Here is a 13,032-nt window from a genome sequence, read left to right as displayed (position 1 = left end):
GTGTGTGTGTGTGTGTGTGTGTGTGTGTGTGTGTGTGTGAGAGAGAGAGAGAGAGAGAGAGAGAGAGAGAGAGAGATATGGACATCCCCCCCTCCTAATTAAGTTTACAGATATTATGAATACAAATTACAGGATGGAAATTTCTTTTTTTAAATATATGTAACTGTCCTCTTGTTTACCATTTATCGGCTGTCCTCTCTGCCCTTGACAGTTGTCAGTTTTTGTAAATGACATATGTTGTTAGCATTTCATTACTCAGGGTGCCTTCTTATCCTGTCCTTTGAATCTTTTTCTTATAGATAAAGAAAGAAATGTACTATTAAAAGAAACAGCTCTACAACATCTTCAGTTTTTGTAAGTTGCAAGTATTGTATTGTGTTGTCATGCAGTGAGGTGAAAGGTAATAATGATCATCGTTTTAAACTGACTGCCACAACTCATATGAATGTCATGGCAAGTAATTTTAAAGATTACCATATTTACCAGATTGTAAGGCGTGGATTTTTTCCCAAATTCGTCATTCAAACAATACAGGGTCATCATACTTCTGGAGATTGAACTACTGGTACTGAAGTTACCATTTTTATGGTGTGTAATTGATTAGGTAACATGCTACAGTAATGGAACTACAGATCCATAGGTCTTGGTTTTGATTACTGATCAGTCCTAGGATTTTTATCTGTCACATATCACTTCTTTTACCTCTGGCAATGTTTATTGGTGTGAAAACTGCTAAATAGTGCCGGACTCCATGTTAAACTGTAGATCCCACTATAACTGACTGACTGAGTTAGTTCAAAGGTCAGAGGAAGGAAGTAACATACCACCTGCAACAGGACCATGCCTAGTAAAGCTCTGTTGTGTTCCAAAAAAAATCTTTGGATTGATGACTTACTTAATCAGCTAGGTAAAGGTTTTATATACCATAGTAACACTTCCGCAAGTGTAGCAGAACAACACATTTTGAAGAGATGTTTAATGTGTTGTTTCATTGAAACTGCATGCTTTCATCTACATCTATATAATTACTCTGCAATTCAAAATTAAGCACCTGGCAGGGGGTTCATCAAACCACCTTTAAGCTATTTCTGTACCTTTCCACTCTGGAGCAGCGTATGAGAAAACCAAACTCTTAAATCTTTCTGTGCAAGCTCTGATTTCTCTTATTTTAGTGTAATGATCATTTCTCTCTATGTAGATGGGCACCAACAAAATATTTTCATTCTCTAAGGAAAAAGTTGGTGATTGAAGTTTCATGAGAAGGTTGTGGTGCAGCAAAAAATACCTTTGTTTAAATGACTGCTACCCCAATTTGTGTATCATAACCATGGCACTGTCTCCCCTATTTCATGATCATACAAAACGAGCTGCCCTTCTTTGAACTTTTTCAGTGTCCTCTGTCAGTCCTATCTGATGCGGATCCCACACTGCACAGCAGTACTCAAGAAGAGGGCAGACAAGCATTGTGTAAACAGTCTCTTATATAAGTGTTCTGCCAATAAATTGCAGTTGTTGGTTTGCTTTCCCCACAACATTATCTATGTGATCATTCCAGTTTAAGTTATTTGTAATTGTAATACCTAAGTATTTAGTCAATTTTACAGCCTTTAGGTTTTTTGTGATTTATCGTGTAGCTGAAATTTAGCAGATTCTTTCTAGTGCTCATATGGATTACTTCACACTTTTCATTATTTAGAGTCAATTGCCACTTTTTGCACCATACAGATAGCTTGTCTAAATCATTTTGCATTCTATTTTGATCGTCTGGTGAAATTACATGATGGTAAATGACAGCATCACCTGCAAACAATCTAAGAGGACTGCTCAGATTGTCTTCTAAATCATTTACATAGATCGGGAACAACAGAGAGCCTATAACACTTCCTTGGGAATGCCAGATATTACTTTTGTTTTACTTGAGGACTTTCCATCAGTTATTATGAAATGTGACTTTTCTGACTGGAAAACATGAATCCAGTCACACAACTTAGACGGAGTGTGCTCCCTGCCGCCGTTGGATAAGCAGCTGAGCAGCAAGTCGTATACTCCTAGCTCACTCGTTTGTTACATAGTTTAATTCTTAATTTCTTTGCGTGTTTTTGGTACTTGCATTGTTTAATTCATAAATTTCGGGCGTATTATAGTATTTGAGAGTTGTAGCATCGCGTTTTAGTACCTGAATAGTGTAAATTCGCGTAGTCGTTTGTCTACTGTTTTGTTTTGAACGGCCAGTGTCGGTTGGTCGCAGTCAGTGTGCTCCCTGCCGCCGTTGGATAAGCAGCTGAGCAGCAAGTCGTATACTCCTAGCTCACTCATTTGTTACATAGTTTAATTCTTAATTTCTTTGCGTGTTTTTGGTACTTGCATTGTTTAATTCATAAATTTCGGGCGTATTATAGTATTTGAGAGTGTAGCATCGTGTTTTAGTACCTGAATAGTGTAATTTCGCTTAGTCTCCTTCTGCCGCTGAGCAGTGTCAGCAGTGCGCAAGTAGCAGCATTACTGCATTTACTAGGCAATCTTGTATTTTAATAACCGTTTAAATTTTGTCGATTTGTTTGCGCTCTCTGTAGATTAGTTCAGACGTTCTTTGCAAAACAGTTTTTAGCATGGATAGGGACTGCAACTGCTGTGTTCGGATGCAGGCTGAGTTGGCATCCCTTCGCTCCCAGCTTCAGGCAGTGTTGGCTTCGGTCACACAGCTTGAGGCTGTTGCCAATGGGCATCACTGTGGGGGTCCGGATGGGGGTTTGTCGGGGACGGCCAGCTCGTCCCACGCATCCCCTGATCGGACTAAGACTGTGGTTGCCCGGGATACTGCCCGCATTGAGGCTGATCCCTCACCTGTGGTAGAGTGGGAGGTCGTTTCAAGGTGTGGCAGGGGGCGAAAGACATTCCGGAGGGCTGAACGGAAAGCCTCTCCAGTTTGTCTGACGAACCGGTTTCAGGCTCTGTCTCAGGCTGATACTGATCTTCGGCCTGACATGGCTGCTTGTCCTGTTCCAGAGGTTGCCCCTCAGTCTGCAAGATCCGGGCAGTCGCAGAGGGTGGGCTTACTGGTAGTTGGGAGCTCCAACGTCAGGCGCGTAATGGGGCCCCTTAGGGAAATGGCAGCAAGAGAGGGGAAGAAAACCAATGTGCACTCCGTGTGCATACCGGGGGGAGTCATTCCAGATGTGGAAAGGGTCCTTCCGGATGCCATGAAGGGTACAGGGTGCACCCATCTGCAGGTGGTCGCTCATGTCGGCACCAATGATGTGTGTCGCTATGGATCGGAGGAAATCCTCTCTGGCTTCCGGCGGCTATCTGATTTGGTGAAGACTGCCAGTCTCGCTAGCGGGATGAAAGCAGAGCTCACCATCTGCAGCATCGTCGACAGGACTGACTGCGGACCTTTGGTACAGAGCCGAGTGGAGGGTCTGAATCAGAGGCTGAGACGGTTCTGCGACCGTGTGGGCTGCAGATTCCTCGACTTGCGCCATAGGGTGGTGGGGTTTCGGGTTCCGCTGGATAGGTCAGGAGTCCACTACACGCAACAAGCGGCTACACGGGTAGCAGGGGTTGTGTGGCGTGGGCTGGGCGGTTTTTTAGGTTAGATGGCCTTGGGCAAGTACAGAAAGGGCAACAGCCTCAACGGGTGCGGGGCAAAGTCAGGCCATGCGGGGACCAAGCAGCAATCGGTATTGTAATTGTCAACTGTCGAAGCTGCGTTGGTAAAGTACCGGAACTTCAAGCGCTGATAGAAAGCACCGAAGCTGAAATCGTTATAGGTACAGAAAGCTGGCTTAAGCCAGAGATAAATTCTGCCGAAATTTTTACAAAGGTACAGACGGTGTTTAGAAAGGATAGATTGCATGCAACCGGTGGTGGAGTGTTCATCGCTGTTAGTAGTAGTTTATCCTGTAGTGAAGTAGAAGTGGATAGTTCCTGTGAATTATTATGGGTGGAGGTTACACTAAACAACCGAACTAGGTTAATAATTGGCTCCTTTTACCGACCTCCCGACTCAGCAGCATTAGTGGCAGAACAACTGAGAGAAAATTTGGAATACATTGCACATAAATTTTCTCAGCATGTAATAGTCTTAGGTGGAGATTTCAATTTACCAGATATAGACTGGGACACTCAGATGTTTAGGACGGGTGGTAGGGACAGAGCATCGAGTGACATTATACTGAGTGCACTATCCGAAAATTACCTCGAGCAATTAAACAGAGAACCGACTCGTGGAGATAACATATTGGACCTACTGATAACAAACAGACCCGAACTTTTCGACTCTGTATGTACAGAACAGGGAATCAGTGATCATAAGGCCGTTGCAGCATCCCTGAATATGGAAGTTAATAGGAATATAAAAAAAGGGAGGAAGGTTTATCTGTTTAGCAAGAGTAATAGAAGGCAGATTTCAGACTACCTAACAGATCAAAACGAAAATTTCTGTTCCGACACTGACAATGTTGAGTGTTTATGGAAAAAGTTCAAGGCAATCGTAAAATGCGTTTTAGACAGGTACGTGCCGAGTAAAACTGTGAGGGACGGGAAAAACCCACCGTGGTACAACAACAAAGTTAGGAAACTACTGCGAAAGCAAAGAGAGCTCCACTCCAAGTTTAAACGCAGCCAAAACCTCTCAGACAAACAGAAGCTAAACGATGTCAAAGTTAGCGTAAGGAGGGCTATGCGTGAAGCGTTCATTGAATTCGAAAGTAAAATTCTATGTACCGACTTGACAGAAAATCCTAGGAAGTTCTGGTCTTACGTTAAATCAGTAAATGGCTCGAAACAGCATATCCAGACACTACGGGATGATGATGGCATTGAAACAGAGGATGACACGCGTAAAGCTGAAATACTAAACACCTTTTTCCAAAGCTGTTTCACAGAGGAAGACCGCACTGCAGTTCCTTCTCTAAATCCTCGCACAAACGAAAAAATGGCTGACATCGAAATAAGTGTCCAAGGAATAGAAAAGCAACTGGAATCACTCAATAGAGGAAAGTCCACTGGACCTGACGGGATACCAATTCGATTCTACACAGAGTACGCGAAAGAACTTTCCCCCCTTCTAACAGCCGTGTACCGCAAGTCTCTAGAGGAATGGAGGGTTCCAAATGATTGGAAAAGAGCACAGATAGTCCCAGTCTTCAAGAAGGGTCGTCGAGCAGATGCGCAAAACTATAGACCTATATCTCTTACGTCGATCTCTTGTAGAATTTTAGAACATGTTTTTTGCTCGCGTATCATGTCATTTCTGGAAACCCAGAATCTACTATGTAGGAATCAACATGGATTCCGGAAACAGCGATCGTGTGAGACCCAACTCGCCTTATTTGTTCATGACACCCAGAAAATATTAGATACAGGCTCCCAGGTAGATGCTATTTTTCTTGACTTCCGGAAGGCGTTCGATACAGTTCCGCACTGTCGCCTGATAAACAAAGTAAGAGCCTACGGAATATCAGACCAGCTGTGTGGCTGGATTGAAGAGTTTTTAGCAAACAGAACACAGCATGTTGTTATCAACGGAGAGACGTCTACAGACGTTAAAGTAACCTCTGGCGTGCCACAGGGGAGTGTTATGGGACCATTGCTTTTCACAATATATATAAATGACTTAGTAGATAGTGTCGGAAGTTCCATGCGGCTTTTCGCGGATGATGCTGTAGTATACAGAGAAGTTGCTGCATTAGAAAATTGTAGCGAAATACAGGAAGATCTGCAGCGGATAGGCACTTGGTGCAGGGAGTGGCAACTGACCCTTAACATAGACAAATGTAATGTATTGCGAATACATAGAAAGAAGGATCCTTTATTGTATGATTATATGATAGCGGAACAAACACTGGTAGCAGTTACTTCTGTAAAATATCTGGGAGTATGCGTACGGAACGATTTGAAGTGGAATGATCATATAAAATTAATTGTTGGTAAGGCGGGTACCAGGTTGAGATTCATTGGGAGAGTGCTTAGAAAATGTAGTCCATCAACAAAGGAGGTGGCTTACAAAACACTCGTTCGACCTATACTTGAGTATTGCTCATCAGTGTGGGATCCGCACCAGGTCGGGTTGACGGAGGAGATAGAGAAGATCCAAAGAAGAGCGGCGCGTTTCGTCACCGGGTTATTTGGTAACCGTGATAGCGCTACAGAGATGTTTAATAAACTCAAGTGGCAGACTCTGCAAGAGAGGCGCTCTGCATCGCGGTGTAGCTTGCTCGCCAGGTTTCGAGAGGGTGCGTTTCTGGATGAGGTATCGAATATATTGCTTCCCCCTACTTATACTTCCCGAGGAGATCACGAATGTAAAATTAGAGAGATTAGAGCGCGCACGGAGGCTTTCAGGCAGTCGTTCTTCCCGCGAACCATACGCGACTGGAACAGGAAAGGGAGGTAATGACAGTGGCACGTAAAGTGCCCTCCGCCACACACCGTTGGGTGGCTTGCAGAGTATCAATGTAGATGTAGATGTAGATGTACTCCATAGGCACACAAGTTAATTATAAGTTGTTTGTGAGGAACGATATCAAAAACCTTCTCAGAATCTAAAAATATGGAATCAGTTTGACATCCTCTGATGATAGCACTCATTACTTAATGAGAATAAAGAGCTAGTTGTGTTGCACAAGAATGATATATCCTGAATCTGTGCTGGCTATATGCCAAGAAATTGTTTTCTTTGAGGTGATTCATAATGTTCAAGCACAGTTTATGTTCCAAAATTGTGCAAATCGATGATAAATGAGTCTGCAATTCAGTGGATTACTCCTATTTCCTCTCTTGGGTGTTGGTGTGACTTGTGCGACTTTCCATTCTCTGTGTCTGGATCTTTCTACACCTGAGCAGTTGTATATGATTGCTAAGCAAGTATCTTTTGTATCAGCATGCTCTGAAAGGAACCTGTCTAGTATACAATGTGGGCTGGAAGCTTTGCCTTTCTTAAGTGTTTTAAGCTGCTTCACTACACAAGGATATCTATTCCTAAGTTACTCATGTTGTCAGCTGTTCTTGATTCGAATTCTGGAATATTTAAATTGCCTTCTTTTGTGATGAAATTTCAGAAAACTGTTCGTAACTCTGCTTTAGTGGTGCTGTCATCAGCATCACCACCATTGTTATCCCGCAGTGAAGGTATTGATTGCGTTTGCCACTGGTGTACTTTACATACAATCAGAATATCTTTGGCAATAGTGTTTTACCTGTTTTGTGTACCACGAGGGGTTAGTACCAGCTCTTATTAGTTTATTTGGTATCTACCTTTCAAATGCCATCGATACTATTTCTCTGAATTCACCACACGTGGTCTACGCGTACGTAGATTGGAAGGAGTGGAGACTTTCTCTTAGGAAGGTGTCAAGCCAATTTTTATCTGCTTTTTTAAATGGATGTACTTTGCATTTATTTTTGGTGGGTTTGGATGTTAAGACATTCTGTCTAACTACAACAACCTTGTGGTCACTGATCCCTGTATCTGTCACGATGCTCCTTATTTGGTCAGGATTATTGATTGGCTAAGAGGTCAAGTATGTTTTTGCAACCATTTACACTTCAAGTGGGCTCCTGAATGAGTTGTTCAAAATAATTTTCTGAGAAGGCATTCAGTACAATTTTGGACCACATTTTATGGCTACCACCGACTTTAAACATGTATTTTTGCAACATTTAGATTGAAGTAATCATGAACTATAATTGTATGAGTGGGATATCTGTTTGAAATAACACTCAAGTTTTCTTTGAACTGTTCAGCAACTGTATCATTTGAGTCAGGGTCTCAGTAAAAGAAACCAATTATTAATTTTTCTGGTTGTCAAATATAACCTCTATCCTTACTAACTCAAAGGAGCTACATATTTCAGTTCCACTACATGGTAAACTATTTCTGATAGTGGTAAACACTCCACAACCAACTCTGTTTAATCCATCCTTTCTGACACAGTTAGGTCATTTGTAAAAATTTCGGCTGAACGTATTTCTGGTTTAGCCAGCTTTCCAGACCTATAACAATTTTGAGATTCATTGCTTTTTATTACTGCATGGAGCTCTGGTTCTTTTCCAACACAGTATGACTGTTTACAACTACAATATTGACTGTTCCTTTCTACCCTCTTCTGTGTTCATCCTGCACCCTGTGAAACTGAAGCCTTTTTGCCCTTTCCTGAAACCCTCTAACCTAAAAAGAACTTCCCGGACCCATTCACACAGCTCCTGCTACCTTTGTAGCTACTTCCTATATGTAGTGGATGCCTGACCTGTTCAGTGGAATGTGGAAACTCACCACTGCATGTCACAAGTTGAGGAATCTGCAATCTACATGGTTACAAAACTGCCTGAGCCTCTGATTCAGACCTTCCCGTCCACTCAGCTCTGTACCAAAGGACCACAGTCAGTTCTGTCAACAATACTACTGATGGTGGTCTCTGCTTCTCTGCTTTTAACTTTCAAGCAACACTAGCAGTCTTTACTATTTCGCAACACACATTGTAGGTACAAGCATGAGCCACCACCTGCAGTCATCTGCACCCTGTGCTCCTCATGGCATCCAGAAGCACCAGTTCCATGTTTGTCATGATTCCTTTCGGCATGCACACAGATTGCACATGGAATTCTTTCCCCTCCTTTGCAGCCATATCCCTAGGGGCTCCATTGCGCACCTAATGTTGGAACACCCAACTACCAGTAATCCCACTCTCTGTGAATGCCCAGACCTTGCAGGTTGAGAGGATTCCTCTGGAACAGGATGAGTGACATCATCTGGCTCACAAATTCATCATCCATAGGTGGCACCTGAAACCCGTTTGTCAGAAAAACCGGGGAGGCCCGTGAAGCGCGTGAAGCTGTATGACCGAAGCCAACATTGCCTGGAGTATGAGTGAAGGTAGATCAACTCGGTTCGCATCTGAACACAGCAGTCACAGTACCTATCCACACTAAAGACAGCCTGCCAAATATACAAACACACATTAAGTATAAGAGTTGATGCTAAAGAACACAGACAAAATGTAAAGTAAGTCGCTTTTTTATGAGAAGCTGTGTGAAGTCACAGCACTCTCATGCACTGCTGCTAGGAGTGCTGTCACTCGACTTGGGGGTCTAACAGCTACAAGTGGCTCTTGAAACACAAAAACAAATGCTTGGCATGATGCAAACCGCAATACACAAGTATAAATTCGAAAACCTTCAGGTACGAATGATGTTAGCTTCGTAAGAAGTGAAGTCAGTATGGGCACTACCTGATTTGCTTCTGTCAGCCAATCACAAAACAGGACACACCATCTCATCAGCCAGTCATATCATAAAACATTATGCTTGCAGCAAAAATAAAATAAGAAAGGTTTTGTATTGCGGGTATTTTACTGGTTGCACACGTTATCTTGGTCTCTGGGTGTACATCACTTACTTTATACTAGCATAGAATATTTATGCTTGTTGCCAATCTTAACTCTGTAACAGCAACTAACTATTGTGAATAAAGTGTTATTGTTAACACTGTTTAAAAAAAATAAGTGACGAGGCTGTTAAACCATTACATGTTTGTTGGTTTTATACGCTGTAAGCTTGCTGCTCAGGGAGGAGGAAGTGGGGCTTGTCTCAGCAGACAGTGTGTAATGAGCCAATTGCAGTGTTCCACTCCCAGCATCCTCTGCCCAGGAGCCAAGTAAAAGTGTGCAACCAGTAAATCTGTCTTTCCAATTATAAGAATATAAGTAAACATGTTTCAATTTATTGAAATAAATCTTCTTTAGTGATCTGTAATGAAAGATATTTACAATGTGACTTGGTTTCTAGACTGAAAAATAGTTCGTTACAAAAGATGTTGATTTTACGTACAGTATTTTATGTCCAATGTTCATTCACATCAGGAAATGCCATCTGCTTGCATGCTTTCGAGGTATTCCTTCATTTGGCACTGTTGATTCCACCCTAATCCCACATGACATTGCAGAACTCTGAATTTCTTGATGTAAAACACAACACAATGTAGCACCACAAAGCAGTGTGGGCATAGACTAGAATCAACAGTGCTAATGGACTACCTGAAAAATATACAAGACAATGGATTATGTTTTATTTCAGTAAAATGCTACCTAGCTTTCAAAAGCTCATGTACAGTAGAATACTGCAGCACCATTTCCCCTTTCAATTATGGAACAAATGCAAGGATGGCTGACATAGTGTTTAATGTATCTGGGATTGTAAAACAGTTAAGATCCTTAGACGCCAGGAAGGCGTCTGGCCCAAACGGTATCCCCATAAGATTATATGTTGACTATGCTACAAATATAGCACCATTCTTATCCATCATCTATCAGAGATCATTGGAACAGTGTAAAGTTCCATGGGACTGGAAGAAGTCCCAGGTCATAGCAATCTATAAAAAGGGTAGAAAATTGGATGCACATAATTACCGGCCAGTTTCACTGACATCAATTTGTTGTAGAACCGTGGAACATATTTTGTTTCTATACTCTGAGAAGCTCATCTGCAGAAACCAGCTCGGTTTTAGGAAACAGTGGTAATGCAAGACACAGCTGGCCCTCTTTGTGCATGATATACAACAGGCTCTAGATACCGGCTCCCAGGTTGATGCCATATTTCTCGAATTTTGAAAGGCGTTCGAGTCAGTTCCGCATTGTCGCTTGCTCCAAAAAGTGCATGCTTACGGTCTATCCGATGACATATGCAGTTGGATAGAAAGTTTTCTAACAGACAGAGAGCAGTATGTCCTCCTGAACGGGCTGACTTCAACAGAAACAAGTGTAACTTCAGGTGTGCCCCAGGGCAGCGTAATAGGTCCGCTGCTTTTTACAATTTACATAAATGGTCTGGTTGATCGTATTGACAGCTACATTAGACAGGTTGCGGATGATGATGTAGTCTACAGGAAAATAATATCACACGAAAGTTGTGAACAAATCAATGGGATTTGCAGAAAATAAATGTATGGTGTAATGACTGGCAGTTATGTCTCAATATTAGTAAGTGTAAACTACTGCGTATAACAGGATGAAAATACCCATTAATGTACGAGTAAAAAATAAATGCCCAGTCTTTGGAAGCAGTAACATCTGCGAAGTATCTGGGTGTGACTATTTGAAATGGTTTCAAATGGAATGGTCGGATTACACAAGTAACGGGCAAGGCAAACTCTAGATTGCAGTTTATTGGTAGAATCCTGAAGCGATGCAGTCCTTCAACAAAGGAAATTGCTTACAATACATTAGTTCATCCAGTATTAGAGTATTGTTCGTCTGTATAGGACCCTTACCAGTTGGGTCTGATTCAAGAGATTGAGAAGCTCCAAAGAAGAGCGGCAAGATTCATGACTGGTACATTTAGCCATCACGAGAGCATTACAAATCTCATGGAAAGTTTGAAGTGGGACACACTCGCAGATAGATGATGCACTAAATGGAAGGGGCTGCTCACTAAATTCCGAAATCTGATCTTCACCGAGGATGTAGAGCATATATTATTACCACCAACTTTCAAATCGCTCAATGATCACCATTCGAAGATAAGAGAAATTAGAGCTAATACTGAGGCATTCAGACAATCGTTTTTTCCTCGCGTGACCCGCGAGTCGAGCAGGGGGGCGGGGGGGAATATGACTTTGGTGCAAGTTGTGCCCCCCGCCACTCACCGCTTCGTGGCTAGTGGAGTATATATGTAGATGTAGATGTTTGGTGAGAAAATACACTTTTTCTTGTAGTTGCAAAAACAGACTTGAAATGTCACTTATCACTTCCTTCACCTCTGGCAATGTTTATTGGTGTAAAAAATGCTGAGTTGCACCATGGTTCGTAATCAACACTAAACTGTAGGTCCCCCTATAACTGGCTAAGTAAGTTATCAAAGGTTAGAGGAGGGCAGTGGCATACTACCCTCAACATGACTATGCCTAATAAGGCACTGTGATGTTCAAAACAACCTTTGGGTTGGTGACTGCTTTGTTTTTGATTTATGAAGCAGCTACGTGCAATATAATCACATAAATGAAGTTAATGTCTGAAACTAATATATAAACAGTATTGTAAAAAGCAGGTTGTGTTTAGGCAGGAACCTAATAGTATAGCTCATGAGCGGCAATGACATTTGCATTTTTGCTTGTCAAAAATATTTGGCTGTGTATTTCTTAATATGTCAGGATTTCCAACACTCACATGTGGAGCCCCTAAAGCTTCCACCACTCTTCAGCACTGTTGAGTTTCACAGTAGGCAACGGTGTAATCCAAAGTTGGACAATTTCTGCTAATTCAGCTTAAAGGAGCTTAGAGAACACCGCTTTGGTGTAATTCAGTATGATAAGATTGTCAGTGTGCAGGAACTGTAAATTGTAGCAATCAATAATGATGCAAATTACATCCCCGATTCAGTTGAGAATCATGGATCTAAGAGTTTGCAGTTGCCAACTGGTTCATGCAGACAGTACCACACAAGTTTTAAGTTAATGATGATTCATGAAGGAGAGGCCACAAATAATTGCACAGCAAAAAGAACATTTGGAGTCACAGAAGTGAATGTTCATGGTTGGTGTCAGGTGAAGAACAAATTAAAGAAAAACAGTTCTACATATCAAACTTTCAGGTGACTAAAACAGGGAGGGTTTTACAATTAGTTGTAGGTTGTTAATACATTCAAGAAAAATGCAAATGACTTCCTGACTTCTTGAGAAATTATTTGTATGAAGGTACCGGAAATAAAAAATAATTTTACAGCTGCACGCACTGCAAAATTCAAAGCATGTACTTGCTAGTGCTTGAGTGTGATAAGAGGACAGGGCTTACATTGTGACACAGAACTGTGCTAGCTTGCTGACTTCCCAAGATACACTCCTGGAAATGGAAAAAAGAACACATTGACACCGGTGTGTCAGACCCACCATACTTGCTCCGGACACTGCGAGAGGGCTGTACAAGCAATGATCACACGCACGGCACAGCGGACACACCAGGAACCGCGGTGTTGGCCGTCGAATGGCGCTAGCTGCGCAGCATTTGTGCACCGCCGCCGTCAGTGTCAGCCAGTTTGCCG

General features: G+C 42.1%; 1 protein-coding gene across 1 annotated transcript in view; it reads left to right on the top strand.

Moving 5' to 3' along the window:
• The window catches only part of LOC124777262 (protein crossbronx homolog), a 55,827-nt gene that overhangs the window by 17,200 nt on the left and 25,595 nt on the right, over positions 1 to 13,032 (top strand). The window lies entirely within an intron of this gene.

This window comes from Schistocerca piceifrons, chromosome 2 (genome assembly GCF_021461385.2).
Source record: "Schistocerca piceifrons isolate TAMUIC-IGC-003096 chromosome 2, iqSchPice1.1, whole genome shotgun sequence".
Classification (NCBI taxonomy): Eukaryota; Metazoa; Arthropoda; class Insecta; order Orthoptera; family Acrididae; genus Schistocerca; species Schistocerca piceifrons.
The sequence above is the reverse complement of the archived record's forward strand: the minus strand, read 5'-3'. Positions and strand labels throughout refer to the sequence as shown.